Source organism: Echinops telfairi, unplaced genomic scaffold (genome assembly GCF_000313985.2).
Source record: "Echinops telfairi isolate 266 unplaced genomic scaffold, ASM31398v2 ScPeMD7_14;HRSCAF=57, whole genome shotgun sequence".
NCBI lineage: Eukaryota > Metazoa > Chordata > Mammalia > Afrosoricida > Tenrecidae > Echinops > Echinops telfairi.
In genome coordinates, this window is record NW_022103911.1 from 5221737 (window position 1) to 5241610 (window position 19874).

At 37.4% G+C, this 19874-nt stretch overlaps 1 pseudogene; it reads left to right on the top strand.

The window, feature by feature from the left end:
• Positions 1–1657: 1657 nt before the first annotated feature.
• Positions 1658–19874, top strand: part of LOC105979466 — a 161931-nt pseudogene continuing 143714 nt past the window's right edge.

Below are 19874 nucleotides of genomic sequence, written 5' to 3' on the forward strand. Positions count from 1 at the left end.
TTTTCTCTTGCTATTTGAGGGGTGGTTCTGCTGACTCTGTTCTAGTTGTTGGAGGTTTTGTGTTAGCATATCTGTCTACACCTCTCTTCTTTTTTTCATATAGGCATTTAATGATATCAAGCTACCTCTGATAACTGCCTTCGCAGTGTCCCATTAGTTTTGATACATTGTGTTCTCGTTCTCATTGGTTTCTAGAAACTTCCTGATATCCATTCTAATCTGGGCCTGTAACCATTCGTGTCACAGGAGATCATTGTTCATCCTCCAATTGGTTGCCCTTGCTTTCCTGGATATCCTCTTATTAATCTCCAGTTTTATGGCATATTGATCTGAGAAAGTATTTGCAATAGTGAAAAGGAGGAAGAAAGAAGGGAGTGAAGAAAGTACAGAAAGTAGAAGAGAAAAAAGGGGAAATCAGCATGAGATAAAAGGTATACATTTATATTTATATGTATATATTTAGATCCCCCCCCCTTCTTTTCCCTTCAAATTTTAGTGATGCCTAATAGAAGGCCAAGGTGGGCGAGGCCTCCCTACCACGGGATGTGGTGCTGATCTGGACTCCGGAGCAGGGATATGTGAGGGGAAATTGCTCTTCCGATCAACAAGCTTTCTGAGGTCCCTGTCAACCTATATATTGGGGTCTGCGGGCTGAGGCCACACTGAGGGATGCTGTGGACAGTGCTAAGCCGGCACTGCCTGGGAGAGACTGGGGCCACAAGGGGTGTGCGGAGGCACAGGGTGCAATGCCTGCCTCCCATGCCGTCTGCAGAGGTCTGGGGCAGGCTTGGAGCTGGTGCTGGGGATCCCGCGGGGTGCTGGAGAGATAGGCACTAGCAGAGAACGCAGACAGCTCCCTCAGGTGCTGGAGAGCTGATTCATAGGTTCCCTAGCCAGCGGGTGGGCGTTTATCACTAGAGCAGCAGGCCAGTGAGCGGCACAGGCTCCTCAGAAATGTGTTCTGCGCTGATCGGATAGCGGTGGCTCTGGCAGAGAGCAGCCAGCAATGGCGGCCGTTCTCCGCCCTGTGGGGGGCGCGCCACATGACAGGCTCGAGCCGCTGGGCATGCGGAACCCCCCAGCGCCCCAGGGCAGGCACGAACCCCGCCGGCAGTGCACTCAGTGGGGAGGGGCCCCCACTGTTCCACGCAGGTGGGTTCCGCGCTCCGCCAGGCTCCTGCACAGACGTACACTACTGCAGAGAGAAGCAGGCTTGGCACCGGCGGTGGGAAGTGCACGGCTTCACCTCCTGGTCCAGGAATGGCGTGGGAGCTGGGACACCGGGGCTGGCGACGCATAAATGCGGCACTGGCGGAGAGATCTCAGGCAGCAGTGGGGGTGGATTGTCTCCCGTGAGGTCGCTCAGTTAGCACCTGGTAGATTGGAAGTCAGTTACCCGGGGCTTGGATGAATGAAGGGAGGGACACGGGCTCAGGGACAGATTGCTGCCACGTGGGGAGAGGGGACCCGTGGGAAGGAGAATCTACTCTCCCAGTGGGGTCCCACTAGTGGGCAATTGCTGTCTTTGGGGGTCCCACCACTTCTGTGCGTGTCTCGGCATAGCAGGCAAGCAACTCTGGGCGCAGGTTCCCGGTCTGGGGATGCACTGGGGCTAGAGGGAGTCTAGGTCGTGGTCGCAGGGGCTTAGGGACCCGCGATGTCCCACGATTCGGGGCCTGGATCACCGAGGCCCCGGCTCAGAACAAATGTGTGGGGTGGGGGCCGGCTGTTGGCCAAAGGAGGATGTCTCACTCATTTATCACTCGGCTACCTGGACACCGAACCCGCCTTGTTTGAGAGCTCTCAGAGTAAGTGGGTCCCCTGGCCCGCCATCTTCACGGAAGTCCAATGTGATTAGAATTTATGTGGGAAGAAAAGAGGGAAATACAAGGAGAAAGATGGAGAAAGACCACTGCAGAAATATTAGAATGTGCTTATGAAGTATTTGAAAGAATATTGATCTGAATATGCATCAAACTATGAGAGTAGTGAAACTAGGAGAGTAGGAGGAAGGTATTGGGAGAATGGGGGAATGGAACACCATGATCCACATAAAACACCCCTCCCCCAGGGGAACAAAAAAAAACAGAAAAGTGGGTGAAGAGAGACAGCAGTCAGTATGACATAAAAAATAACAATATAAATAATAATATAAATTATCAAAGATTCATGAGAGAGGAAGAGTGGGGAAGGGAGTGGGATAAAATGAGGAACTGATACCAAGGGCTCAAATAGAAAGAAAATGTTTTGAAAAGGATGATGGCAACATATGTCCAAATGTTCTTGACACAATGGATGTATGTATGGATTGTCTTGTAAATACACCATGTTAAAAACATATTCAATGTGATTAACAGTTGATTAGACATTGTGGAAAGAAGTATCAATAACTTAAAAACACAGCAGTAGCATCCAGTTAAAATAGTGACTAGAAGAATAAAAAGTTTAATAGAAAATTAATCATGGGTGTCCTATGAAACTCATGTAAATGACATTTAATTAAAGGTACAAAATAAGGATTGGGTGAAAAGACTTCTAAAAAAAGAAAATGAAAGGTTTTTCCCAACCATTGAAAATATTAAAACTGAGTTTTCTTTTGATGTCAGAGAACCATCAGCTTTCTTCACCATATTTGCTTATGCACCCATTTTGGTCTTCAGTGATTGTGTCATGAAGCTGAGCATCACAGAATGCCCGGTTATTAGAACAAAATGTTCTTGCATGGAGAGAGTACTTGAGTAGAGATTCAATGTCCATCTGCTACATTACCCATTAATGTATAAATATATGTACATAGATCTATTTCCCTATCATTATATAAAATATATTTACATATGTACATGCATGTATTTAGACATCTATAAATATCCTTTGCCTCCTACTTATTTCCTCTATTTCCTTTTACTTTCCTCTTGTCCAACTTTCATGTTCAAGCTTCATTTGGCTTTCATTAATTCCTGTTGGCTACATTGTACTAGAACAAGTCCCACCAGGCATCCTATGCCCTCATTGCCATCGATTTTAAATCACTAGTTGTTCAGTTGTTCCTGGGTTTTTTGGCTGTCCCCATCCTTTCCCCTGCCTCCCACTTTCCCCTATCCCCCCAGAACTGACAGGCCTGTTGTTTCCCTCTGGATTGTTTATCCCACCTATCTTATCTAAATAGATGGATATTAAAGGCTTGAAGATAAACAAGCGGCCATGTAGCTGAGAAGCAACAAAGCCCACATGGAAGAAGGATAGCAGCCTGTGTGATCATGGGATATTGACGGGATCAAGTACCAGGTATCAAAGATCCATAACAAAAAAACATAGCAATGTGAATGAGGGGGAGGTAAGAATGGAGACCCAAAACCCAGCTGCAGACAATTCGACATCCCTTACAGAAGGGTCACAAGGAAGAAATGAGCCAGTCAGTGTGTGGGATAGCACCGACAAAACATACAACTTTCCTCTAGTTTTTAAATGTTTCTTCCTTCCCACTATCATGACCCCGATTTTACCTTATAAATCCAGCTAGACTATAGCATGTACACTGGTACAGATAAGAGCTCACAACACAGGGAATCCAGGACAGATATCAACCCCTTAGGACCAATAATGAAAGTAGCGATACCAGGAAGGTAGGGGGAAGGTGGAGGGAGAGACGGGAAACCAATCACAATGATCAACATATAACCTCTTGAGGGGGACGAACAACAGAAAAGTTTGACGAGGGCGGGAGGGTGGTGGAAAATGAGGAGCTGAAAGGAAAGGCTCAAGTAGAAAGAAAATGTTTTGACAATGATGATGACAGCATAAGTGCAAATGTGCTTGACACAATGGATGTCTGTATGGATTATGATAAGAACTGTAAGAAGCCCCAATCAAATGATTTTAAAAAACAAAAAAAGAATAAATGTTGGATATTGTAAAAAAAAAAACCTGAATTTTCCAATCACCCAACAGAACCTAAAGAGAACATAACTAAAGAAAATAAACCTAAGACATACCACAACAAAATCACTGAAAACCAGTGATGGAGAATAAGTGAAAAATGACACATTATACAAAGTGAAAAAATATAAAAATGATAGGCGTTTTCTTAAAATAACTTCTCAAACAGCATGACCCATTACTATGTTATCTACATGAAACACTTCAGGTGCAAAACCATGAATAAACTAAAACTCAAAAGATGAGAAAAATATCTAATAAACAATAACCCAAAAAGAGGAGGTGACAAAACCAATATTTAATCAAATAGACTGTAAGGGAAAATCCAGGATAAGAGATACGGATATTGTATGTAATTAAAGTATCAATCTACCAATATATCATAACCTTAATAAATTTATATGGACTAAATTAAAGAGCTCTATAATACATAGCATAATTCTTAAAACCATTTAAAAGAGAAATAGACAATTCTGCAACAATAGAGATTTCAACATATCACTTTTAGTGAAGGACTGAAAGAAGCATACAGAAAATCTATTAAGCAATTTGATATTATAAACATACACAGAATACTCCATCCACCAGCAAAAAAGTATAAATTCTTTCCCTGGACACATGGCTCATGCTCCATTATAGGTCACATTTTAGACCACAAATCAAGCCCCAAGAATGTCCAAAACATTTGAATAACATAAAGCATTTTATCTGACCACGTTATCAACAAAGTGGAAAATCAAAATCAGGAGCAGCAAGAAAAAAGATCAAATGCACAGAAATTAAATAACACTTTGTTAAAAATCACTGGATAGTAGAATAAATCAGAGATGAAACAACAACAAAAATAAACTCTACAATTAAAAGAGAATGAAAATACAGCATGCCAAAATCCTTAGGACACACCAAAAGCATTGTTTATAGTGCAATTTATACAACAGTAAACACAAAAATATGAAGCAATCCAAAATCAAAACATTAACCCTATAATTTAGCACTTGTGTTAGTCTGCATAGACCAGAGAAACAAATTCATAGAGACACTCATATGTGTACAAGAAAGAGCTTTAAATACAAAAGCAGTTGAATATTGAGTAAACACCTCAGTCCATTTCAGATCAAGTCCATAAGTCCAATATTAGCCCATTTGTCCAATGTCTATCTATAAATTCCTCTTCAGACTCATGAAACACATGCAATGACACTGAATGCAGGAAGATCACAGGCCAGTGGATGGAAGGTCTTGTGGACCCAGTGGTGATGTAAGCATCTCAGTGCTGGCAGGGGTCTCCAGAGTTCTAGTGCAGCTCCATGTGTCTTGTCAATGGAAATATCTCTCAGGGAGTAAGTGTGTGTCCTGCCTCCAGCGAGCTATTTATCTCCTTAGGGATTCCAAATGAGGGCTTCAAGCTTCGAACTGATTGACAGGCTAACCTCCATCCCTTCACTCATAAGTCTCAAATTGACAACAAATTATGTAACTACCACAGAATGTATCCATGGTACATTCAATATTCTTCTCCAGCACCACAATTCAAATATATTGGTTCTTCTTTGATCTTCTTTCTTCAATGTCCAACATTTACATACACAGGAGACAATGGAGAATACCATGGCTTAGCTCAGGTGCATCTTACTCCTCAAAGTAATGTCCTTGCTTTTCAATACTCTAAAGAGGTCTTATGCGGATTTACATAATAAGACGCATTGATTCCTTGACTGCTGCTTCTATGAGCCTTAATTGTACATCCAAGGAAGAAAAAAATCCTTGAGAATTTCAACCTTTTTCCCCATTTATCCTGTTACCTATTGGTCCCCTGGTGAGAGTGTTGGTCTTCTTTACATCTTCTCTATATTGAGTTGCTATCCAACTTGAATGCTGCCATCCTTGATCCTCATCAGCAAGTTCTCCAAGTGCTGCTCACTTGCAGCAAACAAGGTTGAGTCATCGGCATATCTCAGGTTGGTAATTAGCCTTCCTTCAACCCTGATGCTGCATTCTTCTTCATATAATCCAACTTCTCTTATTGTTTTTTCTGCATACACATTTAATTGTTATGATGATATTAAATAGAATTAAGCAGCATATCTGCAAATGAACTTCATACAAAGTATACAAGATGGTACAACCTTAGAAATGTAATCCACCAACATAAAAACAACGAAAGTTTTGCATGATCATTTCAATCAAAACAAACAAGCAAACAAACCATTTGATAAAATCCAACAAACATTCCTGATTAAAAATTCTTCAAAAATTACGTGTAGGAAGATGTGGGGAGAAGAGCAGAAAGGGAGAACTGATCACAATGATAGAAACATAACCCCCCACCCCTCTCCCCGAAGTGGACAAACAACAGAAACACAGGTAAAGGGAGACGGCAATCAGTGTAAGGTGAAAATAATAATAATAATTTATAATTCATCAAAGGGATCATGAGTGTGGGAGGAGAGGAGGGAGGGATAAAAAGAGGAGCTGGTACCAAGGGCTCAAATACAAAGTAAATGTTTAGAAAATGATGATGATGACATGTACAAATACGTTTGATACAAATGATTTATGATTGTTATAAGAGCTGCAAGAGGCACCAATAAAATGATCTTAGAAAAAGAAAGAAAGAAAAATATGAGTAGAAGATAAATTTCTCAATCTTGAGTAAAAAAACTCTTTAAATTTACAATTACGTTTTTAAAGATCATGATTTCAAGTATCTAGTGCCACATCAGCTTCTATTATATACTTACAAGTTTAAGGTCATTTCTCATATAGAAAATTGTGGTTCATAAGCCTTTGCATCTACTTTGACTTGGAGAGATGGTTATGTTAGGTGGTGAATCACTTTGGCTGGGCCATGATTTTCAGTATTTAGAAATCTGAGACCTGTCTCAAGAGGTGACCTAACATGATGCAATCTGTTCTGAACTGCAAAGCAGTGGTGGGAAGATTAGGGGGTTGCCACCCCTTATTCATGTCACAGCCCTTATTGTGTTTACTCAGGGTCTGGCCTACTTCATATATATAATACATGTTGTAGAAAACCTCTACTCATCTTACTGGTCTGGACCTTGTATTGGCTCATTGACTTCTGGTTCTTTGGATTTGAGACAAAAGCCTCCCATATTATCTGTCAACCTTGGGAGCCATCTGACTTGCTAACCTTGGATTTAGACACTTTTGCATTCATTTGCTATGATCTTTATGCTTTATCTATGTGCTTCATGGTTTAACAGCCTGGCAACTAAAAAGTCAAGAAAAACCTCCAGTTTAACATCTGACTAGTGACTTAAATCATCCTGATGTACCCACTCCTGAAACTTTATGAGCCAGTCCCTTAATATACATCACTGGTTATGTTTTTCTAGAGAACCCTGTCTAACACAGCAACCCTATGCACTAGAGAATAAAACACTGAACATCCTGAGCCGTCTTCACAATGTTGGCTACATATGAACCCACTACATTGTTGGAACCACTGTGTCAATCCATATCCTTGAGGATCTCTCTCTCCCTGTTTCTGCTTGCCTTCTACTTTACCATGCATGATGTCCTTATTTGATGATTGGCCTTCCCTGATGTTATATCTATAGTATGTGAGACAAAGTCTTATTATTCTTGCTTTTTCAAAGAGTATTCACCTGTACTTCTTCCACCTATGATTTTTTGCTTCTTCTGATAGACCATGGGATATTTACTATTTATTGCCAATGCCAAAATTCAAAGACATCAATTATTTGGCCACCTTTATTCCTTGTCAATATTTCACTTGCACGTGAGTAGATTAAATATATTGTGGTTAGAGTCCAACACATATTAGTCTTCAGAGTAAAATATTTATTTTTTTAACACTTAAAAAATTCCTTTGCAATAGATTTTCTACATGAAATACAATTTTTATTTCCTGTCTGCTGCATCCCTGATCCTTGATTGTGAATTTGATAATAAAATCCCTGAAAACTTTTATGTTGATCATGATATTGAAAAGCTTTCCAATTGTGAGATATAGAATATTAGAAGCATCATTTCAGTAGGTATAAGACAAGAGTATTTCTGCTTGGTCAATTCTTCAACAGATAAAAGCAAAATATTTAGTTATTTGCAAATAAGTAATGAATTATAAATCCATATACAATATAATGACAAATCATAAAGCTTCCTTTTGCTCAAGTAGGTATATTTACATAGACACAGACATGTACACATATTGTTTATTCCATTATTTCATAAATTATGCTAAAAACCATGAGAGGAAGTTCTAAAATGTGTATATTATCGCTGACTGAAAGATATGTTCATCCCAATTATATGAAAAATGTTCCTAAAATTTTAAAGGAAATGGTCAGGCACTAACAATAAATTTAAATAATATAGAATATTTGATTCATAGTCATTGTCATGTAGAATCCTTATGTAACAACACTTAAATCATTATATGTTTTTGATCATGTCTAAGTTCCCTGAGACCAAGACTAATTATTTTTAAAACTGTAAAACTAAGAGATTCAATATTGATAGAATATCAATTTCACATGTAATAACTATAGTCAATGTAGTCCCAGTAAGTTCCAGGAAGCATTAAAGAAATTGATATACTGATTGATTCTGAAGTTCATGTGTAAATGAAAGGATTCCAGAATAGTATTTTTTTTAATGAACAAAGTTAGAGAACTCACATAACCTGGTTTTTAATATATGCTCTAAGGCTAGTTAAAAAAAGTAAATATATAGATAAAGTGCTTCTGGCTAAAAGACAGTCTAAAAAATTGAATAAACTGACAAAAATCATGCCCACATTTACACATGATTGATTTATTTTTAACCATGTGCCAAAGTAATTCAAAATGGTAAGAAAAGCTTCAAATATTTCAGCCAAAAAATTACCATTGAAATGGAGTGGAAGAAATTATCCTGGACTCTGTTTTCATACTATATGTATCATTTAGTAAATCTAAAAGCAAAAATGATAGAACTTCTCTAAGAAATATTACTTAGTAAATATGTATTTGACACAAAAGTAATAATCACATAAGAAAATATATGTGATCAACATTTAGCTTTCTGTTTATAGAAAATATCATTAAGAAAATGGACAGACAAGTTATACAGTGTGGATAAAATGTATTCACAGGAAATATTTATGAAAATATTGCACATAAAATATATAAAGAAATCCATAAAAATCAATAAAAGGAAGACAATAGAATTAAACAAGGGACTTGAGTTTATACGATATAAAGGAACATATATGATGACTGTAACCAATAAGAAAATCTACACATAACTTTGTACAATACAATGAAACATTGCCAGGTCCTGTAAACACTCTGTTGTTTTTATATTTGAACCCATTGTTGCAGCCAACGTGTTAATCTATTTCAATGAAGGTCTTCCTTTTTAGGCTCATAATAGAAATGCATCAATTCTATCGGCATTCCTTACTCAATGTCCAGCTTGCACATACATATGAGGTGATTGAAAATACCATGGTTTGGGCTAGGCACACCTTAGGCCCAGTGTTACAACCTTTAGAGTCTTGGGCATCCGAGTTGCCCAATGAAATATGTCATTTGATTTCCTGGGTGCTTTTCCTGTAACATTGATTGTGGATCCAAGAAAGACAAAAGTTTCGGCAACTTCAATCTTTTCTCTGCTTATATAATGTTATCTAATGTGTCACTTGTGAGGACTTTTTCTATACATTTAGTGTGAGTCATACTAAAGGCTGAAGTATTGAATTTTAATAAGCAAGTGTTTCAAGTCCTCATCACTTTCTGTAAGCAAGACTTTGCCATATGCATATTGTATGTTCTAATAAGCCTTCCTCCAATAGCTTTCCTCTTTCTTCATCATTTAATACAGCTTTTTGGATTATTTGTTCATTTTCCAGATTGAACACGCATGGTAGATGGACAGAAACCCGACGCACAACTTTTCTGATTTGAAAACATGCTGTAATCTCTGGTCCTGCTTGGCTGATTGTCTCTTGGTCTATGTACAGGGACAACGATAAGTGTTCTGAAACTTTGTTTTCTTTCAACTTATTTTGATGCATCCCACAGTGTTCAATATTTTGTCCATAGAATCATCCAGTAATTCAACTTCATGCTTTAATTTTTCTTCATTTCTTTCAGCTTGAGATATGTTGAAGGTGTTTCCCTCAGGGTTGGTTTTCTAACTCTAGGTCTTAGAATATTTAATTATAATAATTTATCATCTTGAGTTCCCTTTTGAACTTTTCTGTTCATCTGTTTTATTTCATCGTTTCTTCCAATTGACTTGGCTATGCTATTTTCAAGAGAAAGTTCCTATTTTTGATGACATCCCACAGTTGAGCAGGTCTTCTGACGTTAGTGTTCAGTGCTTCAAATTTATTCCTGAGATGTTTTCGAAATTCAGATAGGATATACTAAAGATTGTATTTTGGTTTTCATGGAATTTTCTCTAGCTTCAACCCAAACTTACAGATGAGCAACTCTTTGTGTCTTTTACCCTCATTTTAATTGGATTACTTTTGTTGTTGTTATGATGATGATGAGGTATTGCAGAATTCTATAGATTTTGGTAATTAATACCTTGTCTGTGGATTCATGAATAGATTGTTTCCAGTCTATTACCTCTCTTTTTAATGTTTTTGATGAAGTCTTTTGATAAGCAGAGGTGTCTTAATTTTAGTAGCTCCAAGTCATCTATTTCGTATTCTACTGTGTGCTCCCTTTATTATATTCGGTAGTAGGTGTATGCCCAGCAATTGGGCCCTTACATTTGTCATGGTTTTCTCACTGATGATGCTTGTAGCCCTTGGACTTACATTCAGGTCTCTGATTCATTTGTGCAAAGGGCAAGGTGTTTATCCTATGTGATTCTTCTTTGTATGGAAATCCAATTTTGCCAACATTATTTGTTGAAGAGGCAGTATCTTTCCCATTTTTTCCTTTTGTTTATCATTAATTTATTGCAGATGAATTCATTTATTTCTATGTTTTCCATTCCGTTTCACTGATCCAAGTATCTATCATTGTACCAGTACCAGGCTGTTTTGACTATTCTCACAGTGTAATAGGTTTGCTGTTGGGTAGTACAAGACTTTATTCTTCTTTGTTAGGAGTTCTTTGCTTATACCAGAGCTTCCTTTTTTTGCATGAAATTGGTTATAAATTTTTCATTTCATATACAGAATAAAGTTGGTATTTTGATCGGAATTTTGTTGTATTTATAGATTGCTTTAAGTAGGATCGATGCTTTCATGGTATTATGCCTTCCTATCCATGAACATGGAATATTTTCCATTTGTGTAGGTCACTTTTGGTTTCTTGTAATAGTGGTCTATAATTTTATTTGTACAGGTATTTTGTTTCTTTAGTTTCATCCTAAATATTTCATCTTTTGTGTGACTATTGTAAATAGTATTATTTTATTTGTTTCCCTCTTCTTGTTTCTCTTCACTACTATAGTCATCTAAATGATTTCTGCTTGCTAATCTTGTGTGCTGCTACTTTACTAAATCCCTCACTTATTTCCGATAATCTTTCTTTGTGCACCCTTTGAGGTTTAAAGTCATGCATCTGCAAATAATGAGAGTTTCACTTCATCTTTGCCCAATTGTATTTCCTTGTTTTTCCTTTTGTTGTCTAACAGGTCTGTTTCAGACTTCCAACACTGTGATAAGGGTCATCCTTGTCTGTTTACTGTTCTCTGTTTTTATCCATTGATGTTTTCCCCTGATGTGGGCCATTGGGTTTTTTGTTGTTGTTTTTTTTATTCACATATGGACTGTATCATGCTGAGGAATTTATCATGTATTCCTATTTTGTTGTGTGCTGTTTATCAGAAATGGGTGCTGAATATTACAAATGGCTGTTCTGTGTCTATTGACATGATAGTGAGGTTTTTATTCTTTGTCTCCTTTACACAGAGGATTGTGTTGATTGCTTCTCTGTTGTTGATCCACCATTGCTAACCTCATGCATCCCACTTGATTATGGTGAATATTTATACATATATATAAATTCTCTGTTCATAAGGAATATTGGATGTAGAGTTTTTTTAGTGGTCTTTGATTTGTTTGACATATTCGCTTTACAGAATGAGTTTGGGGGTTTGCTATCCCATTCTATATTCTGGACTAGTCTCTGTAAGTTTGGTGACAGCTTTTCCCTTTATAATTATTAAAATTTTGCTCTGAAGCCATCAGATTCTGGACTTTTCCTAGTTGGAAGTCCATTGATGACCTTTTATTATTCTTCTCTTGGATGTGTATATTGAGGTTTTCTATATCTATCTGTATTAATGTAGGTAGATGGCACATTTCTAGGTATTTGTCCATTTCTCCTAGGTTATCAAACTTATTGGAGTACAGTCTTTATCATTGTGTGTTATTATTCTTTTTCATTTGGATCTGTTGTGATATCGCCATTTTTATCTCTAGGTCCTGAAATATGCATCTTCTCTCTCTCTTTTTACTTTGTTAAGTTAGCCAGTGGTTTGTTAATTTTCTTAATCCTTTAATCCTAAAGAACCAACATCTGTGAGGAGTGTTTCCCATTGTTTCTGTTTTCCAGTTCATTTATTGCTGCTCTAATCTTTGTTTTTCTCCTGTTTCTGATGTGTTTGTCTTGTTGTTTGTGTTCTACTTGTTGGAGGTGTTGTGTAAAGGTGTTGGTTTTGGTTTTCCCTTCTTTTTTCATGTTTATGTTGATTCCTATACATTGTCCTCTGATAACAGTTTTTGCTGTGTCCAAAGACGTTGGTATGTTATGCTATTGTTCTCATTTGTTTCAAAAAATTTTTCAATTTCATCCCTATCTGTTCTATACCTAGTAATATGATACTTTGCATAATAAGTAGCATATTGTCCAATTTCTATGTGTTTTGGCTTTATGTTCTTGTTCTTCCTATTGTTGATTTCCAGTTTTACGTCATTGTGGTCAGAGAAAATGGATCCTAGGCTCTCAATGTTTTTAAAATGTATTAAGACTTGCTTTGTGGCCAAACTTGTGGTCTATTCTAGAATATGTACCATGTGTGCTGGAGAAGAAAGTATACTTTGTTCTTGGTAGGCTGGTCTTATGCGCTTAGGAGTTCTAGCTAGTTGATTGTGTTGTTTAGCTCTTCTGGTTCTTTAATGAGTTTCTTTCCTGGTGATTTGTCCAGACTCTTTTAAAAAGCAGTATACACTTTAAGATCTGACAATTGTAATAAAATGTGTCAGTATATAAATCTCTTTAGGCAGCTTCTAAATGTTTTGTATTGATTCCAGCTGCCTGGTATTTATGCCCTGTGGATTCTCTTTCCTTTTATTCTAAGGTGGACCTAGTGACTCCCTTCTAAAAAATACATGAGATATTGTGGCATCATGAGGTATTGTGTAAATACACCTTTTTTTCTGCTATTTCTCAACTCAACAAACATTATACCGTACACAAGGGACTGATCCCTTCTAATATCATGTACAACATGCATGAGAAAAAGTCTTATTATCTAAAAGTCTTGCTTCTAAGGAGCATTCTGGCTATACTTATCCAAGAAAGATCTGGTTGTTTGTTGTTTGTTTTTTTTTTCCTTCCAGTATCCCATGTTAGTTCCAATTTTCTTCATGAACACCAGTGAATGTACGTTTCAAAAATGTTCCTCAATTTATATTAAGGTTGACTCCTCCTTAAGGATAATATTCTTCTCCAATCATGAGAACTTCCAACATGATGGTTCACCTTCCAGCACTATATAATATAAGGTCTTGCTGCTATTCAGAATGTTTTGAGTGAACTGACCCTGGCTAAGCTTGTAGGTAAGCATTGGACTATTAACTGCAAAGTTAGCAGTTCATCCCCACCAGCTGTTCTGAAGGAGAAAACTAAGGTTTTCTGAATCTATGGATTTTCCTATATGACCTCACTGTAATTGGGAATCAACTTGATGGCAGTGGGTTATGCTCAGAAATCGACATTCCTTCCCTATGCCTAGTTTATGTTCATTTGGAAACTTTGCTCAAACATGCCCATCACAGGTGACCCTGCTAAAATTAGAAATACTGTTGGTGTAGCTTCTATCATTACAGCAACATGTAAGCTTCTAGAGTTTGACAAATTTTCTAAAGGATGACGGAACTCTTGCAACCAACACATGAAAATGATAGGATTTTGTTTAGAAGATTAAGCTAAAAAAAAAAGGCTTATTTCAGAATATGAAAGTGAAGGATAAGCTTTTGGAATGAATAACAATATCAATAAAAACTCCCCGACTTTGGGTGTAATTATAATGCCATAACCTTAATACTCAAACTAATTCTGCCCTTAAATCTATTACTGTGAATCCCAGCGAGTTTGTGGGACATAATAAAATTGTCCTGTAGGATTTCAAAGGGTGTAATCTTTATTAAAGTTGACAGTCCCATCTTTCTTCCAAGGCTTTGAATCACTGAACTTATATTTATTTGCCAAGTGCTTTAACCACTGCATCAATGCAGTGCTAAAAAATCAGTAAGCAAAATGAATTATGGTTTGCGGTGCCATCCTAGGCATACATGTGAGCTCCCTGGCTACTGGTGGGCACACATTGATAGAACCATGAATGAATAAAGAAACAGCTTTCGGTGTTTGTTTCGCTCACACCCTTCATGGTCCTGGGATTGTTACCACATGCACAAATGTCATCCCGTGACCTGCACCAAAGGGATGCACTGTTTTCCAGGAGGTATCTAATTATGTAATTGACAAATTGATTTTTAAATTCAAAAGAAAATTTCAAAATAAAAGTTTAAACTTCGAATGGTTTCCATTTTAAAACATTTATATAAAGTGTTTTTGGTGTCTATTCTGTTCATCAAAAATCTGAAAATACAGTTTGTGTGTAAATGAGAAAGTTTAAGGTTCTGTTAAGCAAACTCCCAGGGAAGCTTCTCTGTATGGGACTGCCATCTAGTGGTTATTTTTGTGGGGCAAGTTAATAATAATAAACTTGGTTGGGTATTGAATAACAAAGCATTTGTTTCACACAAGTATTTATTAAGCACCTGTGATGTGCAAAATATTTTCACGAAAGATGTGTAAGATTTTTTTTTAATATTGGGAACTTAATCCCTGAGTTGGAATGTCCATTCATTGTTATCTAATTTTCAAAACAAAACTTTCTAGGCAGTCCCTTTTATTCTCAATAAATTGACATTGTTTTTAAAGTATTGCTCAATTCAGAAATTTTTTTCATGCCTTATAGACCTTATCCTTTCTTATTTACCCTAGTCTGTTATGAATTCAGAATTAAATGTTAAGATAAAAAAGGAAAACTAGTTTTGAATCATCCTGATGTTTGGAGAATCAGTTTACTTGCGTGATGTAAATTTCAGTCAACTTGCTATTACTAATGATGGCTTTATCTAATGACTAATATGCTTCTTCAAAAAAAAAAATCTAGTAAGCTCAAAATTTTATCTGTGGATTTAAATGGATACCTTTTAAAGAAAAACCCAGTAGAATCATATTTCACAAAGAATAACCAAACCTGATAAATGAACTAATAACTGAAAAGGGAAAGACATAGAAATGAATATGATATAAAAAACTTAATATTAAGAAAGCTGGTGTTTAAAGAAATACTTTAGAATAAGCACCACCATCAGTGCTTCTAGTATGACTACCAAAAATAAATATGCGTGAGATATAGAAAATTTTTAAATGCTTATATGATAACAACAGTAGAAAATAGATGCTATTTTAAAGCTTTTCCTAAATATTTTTGAACTGAGAATTCCAAAAAATTCACTTACAGACAGAATCTATGTACAACCAGCAGACTTCAAACAAGTGAAAATTTTTACAATTATTCATGAGATGATAATGCTGCGTTTCTAAAGAAGTCATACAATTTTCATTGATAATTTCTTTTCATATTACAAAAAACTAATAACCTTGTTGCCACAGATTCAGTATCGACTCATAGCGACCCTCTAGGACAGGTTAGAACTGTTCCTATGAGTTTCTGAGACTGACTGTTGACTGGAGGAGAAAGGTCTGCCTTTCTCTGGCAGAGCAGCTGGTGGTTGGGAACTGCTGACTTTGCAGTTAGCAGCCAAATGCATAAGCACCGGGGTTCTTTTTTCACCTCACAATGAACTGAAATGAATAAATATTTTTTGCATAGTGCTTTGAAGATGCCAACGTGTTTTCCAAACCTTGCTTTATTCATATCTCTGTGACTAGGCATGACTTTTCCATTTGAGGAGCCCTGTTGGTGTAGGCGTGGTGGTGCAGTCTGGCTGCTAACCGCAAGGTCAGCAGTTTGAATCCACCAACTGCTCTGTGGGAGAAAGGTGAGGATATCTATCCCCATAAAGATTTACAGCTTAGGAAACATTCAGCGACCATTCTACTCTGTCCTATAGGTTTGCTGTGAGTTGGAAACAACTTCATGACAGTAGGAAAGTTGAATGGGCTGACATTCATTTACAATGGTCTTTCAAAACTCCCTTTTAAGTCAATTGCAGGCTATTATCAGGAGCGGGGTGAGGAGTTCTGGTGGCGTAGTGGTTACTCCTTGGAAGTCAGCAAGTTGAAACCACCCACTCTACGGGAGAAAGATCAGGCTTTCTAATCCTGTAAAGAGTTACACTTTAGTATTAAAGTAGCAGAAGGACATCGGGCCTACACTCAAGTACTCCATCAATGCAAGAATACTTCCTTCTATTAAATTGACATTCTATGATGCTCACCTTCCCAACACAACCGCTGAAAACAAAGCGGGTGAATAAACAAATGTGGCGAAGAAAGCAGATGGTGCCCGGCTATCAAAAGGTATAGCATCTGGGGTCTTAAAGGCTTGAAGGTAAACACACGGCTATCTAGCTCAGAAGCTACAAAACCCACATGGAAGAAGCACACCAGCCTGTGCGATCATGAAGTGTCGAAGGATCAGGTATAAGGCATCATCAGAACAAAAAATCTTACCATAGTGAATGAGGGGGGTAGTGCAGAGTGGTGACCCAAAGCCCATTTGTAGGCCACTGGAGATCCCCTTGCAGAGGGGTCTCAGGAGGAGACGAGCCAGTCAGGGTGCGATGTAGTGATGAAAAATACAACATTCCTCTAGTTCCTAAATGCTTCCTCTGTCCCCCACTATCATGATCCGAATTCTACCTTGCAGGTCTGGCTAGACCAGAGGATGTACACTGGTACGGACAGGACTGGAAACACAGGGAATCCAGGGCAGATGATCCCTTCAGGACCAGTGGTGTGAGTGGTGAAATTGGGAGGGTAGAGGAAGAGTGGGTTGGAAAGGGGGAACCAATGACAAGGATCTACATGTGACCTCCTCTCTGGGGGATGACAACAGAAAAGTGGGTAAAGGGGGACATCGGACAGGGCAAGATATGACAAAAATAATAATTTATAAATTATCAAGGGCTCATGAGGGAGAGGGTAGTGGGGAGGGAGGGGGGAAAATGAGGAACTGATGCCAGGGGCTTAAGTGGAGAGCAAATGTTTTGAGAATGATGAGGGCAATGAATGCACAAATGTGCTTTACACAATTGATGTATGTGTAGATTGTGATAAGAGTCATACGAGCCCCTAATAAAACAATTAAAAAATAAAGAGTTACACTTTACAAACCCACAAGGACAGTGCTGTCATGGAGAGTCAATATCCACTGCATGACAGTTGGTTTGAGTTTGGGTCATCTAGAAAAATGCTGTGAGATGTCCGCAGTTGTTAGAAGATGCGATTAGTTCTCATTTGGGGGAATAAACAATGGATTTATTTAAAAATCAGGAAAATCTAAATGCAAGTTTTCATACATACTGTGTCCTATAGTGGCAGGAAATTATGTTTTACTGTACAAACCTATGTATTTTGAACAAAAGAAATTTTTTTGTGTTTGGGGTATCATTTTCTTATTGTCAGACTCTTCTCTCTGTTCTAGTTTAATGCATATATGGACAGATTTCATCTGCATGTCCTGAACAGTTTTATGATATGAGTCTTTTCAAAGTGTTCTCTGTTCTATAGATGGTTTCCTCAATACATATGGAACAATAATAAGAGCACACAGAATTTTCATGAGATGAAATTAAAATGACTCAGCATAACATAGTATAAATTTGTTTATCGTACCAAAGTCACGTTATGTAGAGTATACAAAATATGTTCGTATTTTCGGCAGAGATACAAGAGCAGAGTAGATTACACACTGAACCCACTATGAACCCGCCGGTGACACTGGGGGAAAAGGGAAGCTTTATGCTCTCATAGAGAAAGGTCGCCGTGAAGCCATAGGGGCCGTTCTACTCTGTGCCATCGGTCCCTCTCAGTAGGGATTGACTCAATGGCATTTCAGTTTACACATCACATGTAGTCATCTTCTATGGTCTTCCAGGAGAAGTTTTTGAACAAAACCAAGAAACACTACATCATGTTTCAAAATACTTGTCAGACTTTCATTACGACTTGGGAAAGGAATTGAGAGTTTCGAGTGTGTTTTAGGTTGGCTCCACTTTTGGCCTTTTTAAGTACATGTAAGGTGAAATGTTTTTTTTTTAGTAGTTAACTCTTCCTTGCTTCTTGCTTTTAAAAATGATAGGCTATTTTGAAAGCAAAGATTTATGCAATGCACTGTTCATTTAAACCTTATGTAAAGAAATAAAATCTTTATGTCCGCACATTGTGAGCTCCTACCTTCATGCATTTATTGTGTGGTACATTTCCCAGCTTTCTCATATTTAAAGTTTTATGGTCTGTCCTCCAGGTTCAGGTAGTAAACGGTTTGAAGACATGCTTAACTAGACTGAAGGACTGCAGAAATATATTTTAATTAGAAATAACTTGAAATAGAAATTTGTGTCCAGTTCCAAAATGAGTTGCAACAAAAACTAATGAGCACATCAGAAATCTGATCTGCTATCCCATGAAGCCTGGTGTGTAGTAAGCAGAGGCTGGGGGATATCGACCAAATACTCGCTGCTTGGAATGCAGCCAAATTCAGCCAAATGTCATCTAACCACTACTTAGCATTTTTACATTCACATACATAAAAAAAACACAATGGGAGCCACTTGTAACTCAAGCCAAAATGTGTGGAGGAAAATGTATACTGAGCAATGGAAGAATAATTCCGGAGGTGGGGGTGTTGGACTTTAACCTAAATTATATTGACAAACCTAATTACCTCCTCTTATATCAAAAATCTTCTTAGGCAAATTTCAGGTGAACAAAACGTTAGAAATCTATTTTTTAATCAGTCCAAGGCCAGGAAGATTAGCTATTCTAATCCACATTTACCTGACTTAGATGCATAAAGATCTCAATCCCAAGGCTTTACACTGCCTCTGCTCCACATTCACTCACCATTCACCCCTGTTTTTTCAGTTACTAATTCATCAGAAGTCAGCAGCATATTCCTATTCTAGTAGTAGGTGCTAAATATAAGGTCATTACATTGCTACTCTGATTTTTGGTTTTATTCAACAATTGTAATGAACTGAACGTCTTTACATTTACTATATTTTATTTACAAAGTATTTTAAATTCCAGACAATGCTATTGAATTCCTCTGTCTTTCACATTCTATTTCAGAGTTGCTGTATGAAGTTTTTTGTTGTTTTTTCTATCATTGTTGTTTTTTTCTGGTTACTACGAACCCCACCCCCAGTGACTGATAAAATAAATAAAAGCTACACTTGATAAAATTGGTAAAATAGAGTAAAATGAAGCCAATGAAAGTGACAACTTCATGAAAACCATATAGGGTTCTGGAATACGAAGAAACACGTTTAGATATGCACCACATGAGCTTTTGATTAGTCAAAATTTCCTATTTTGAGAGATGGTTTTGTGACTCTGTCATGGGAGATCAGATAACAGGCAAATTCAAGTAATATATTTAAGAAGCTGGTCTCTTAAATGGAGAAGGTTTAAAAGTTGGGGATTTTGTCTGCCATTGTGTGGCAGGTGAATGAATGA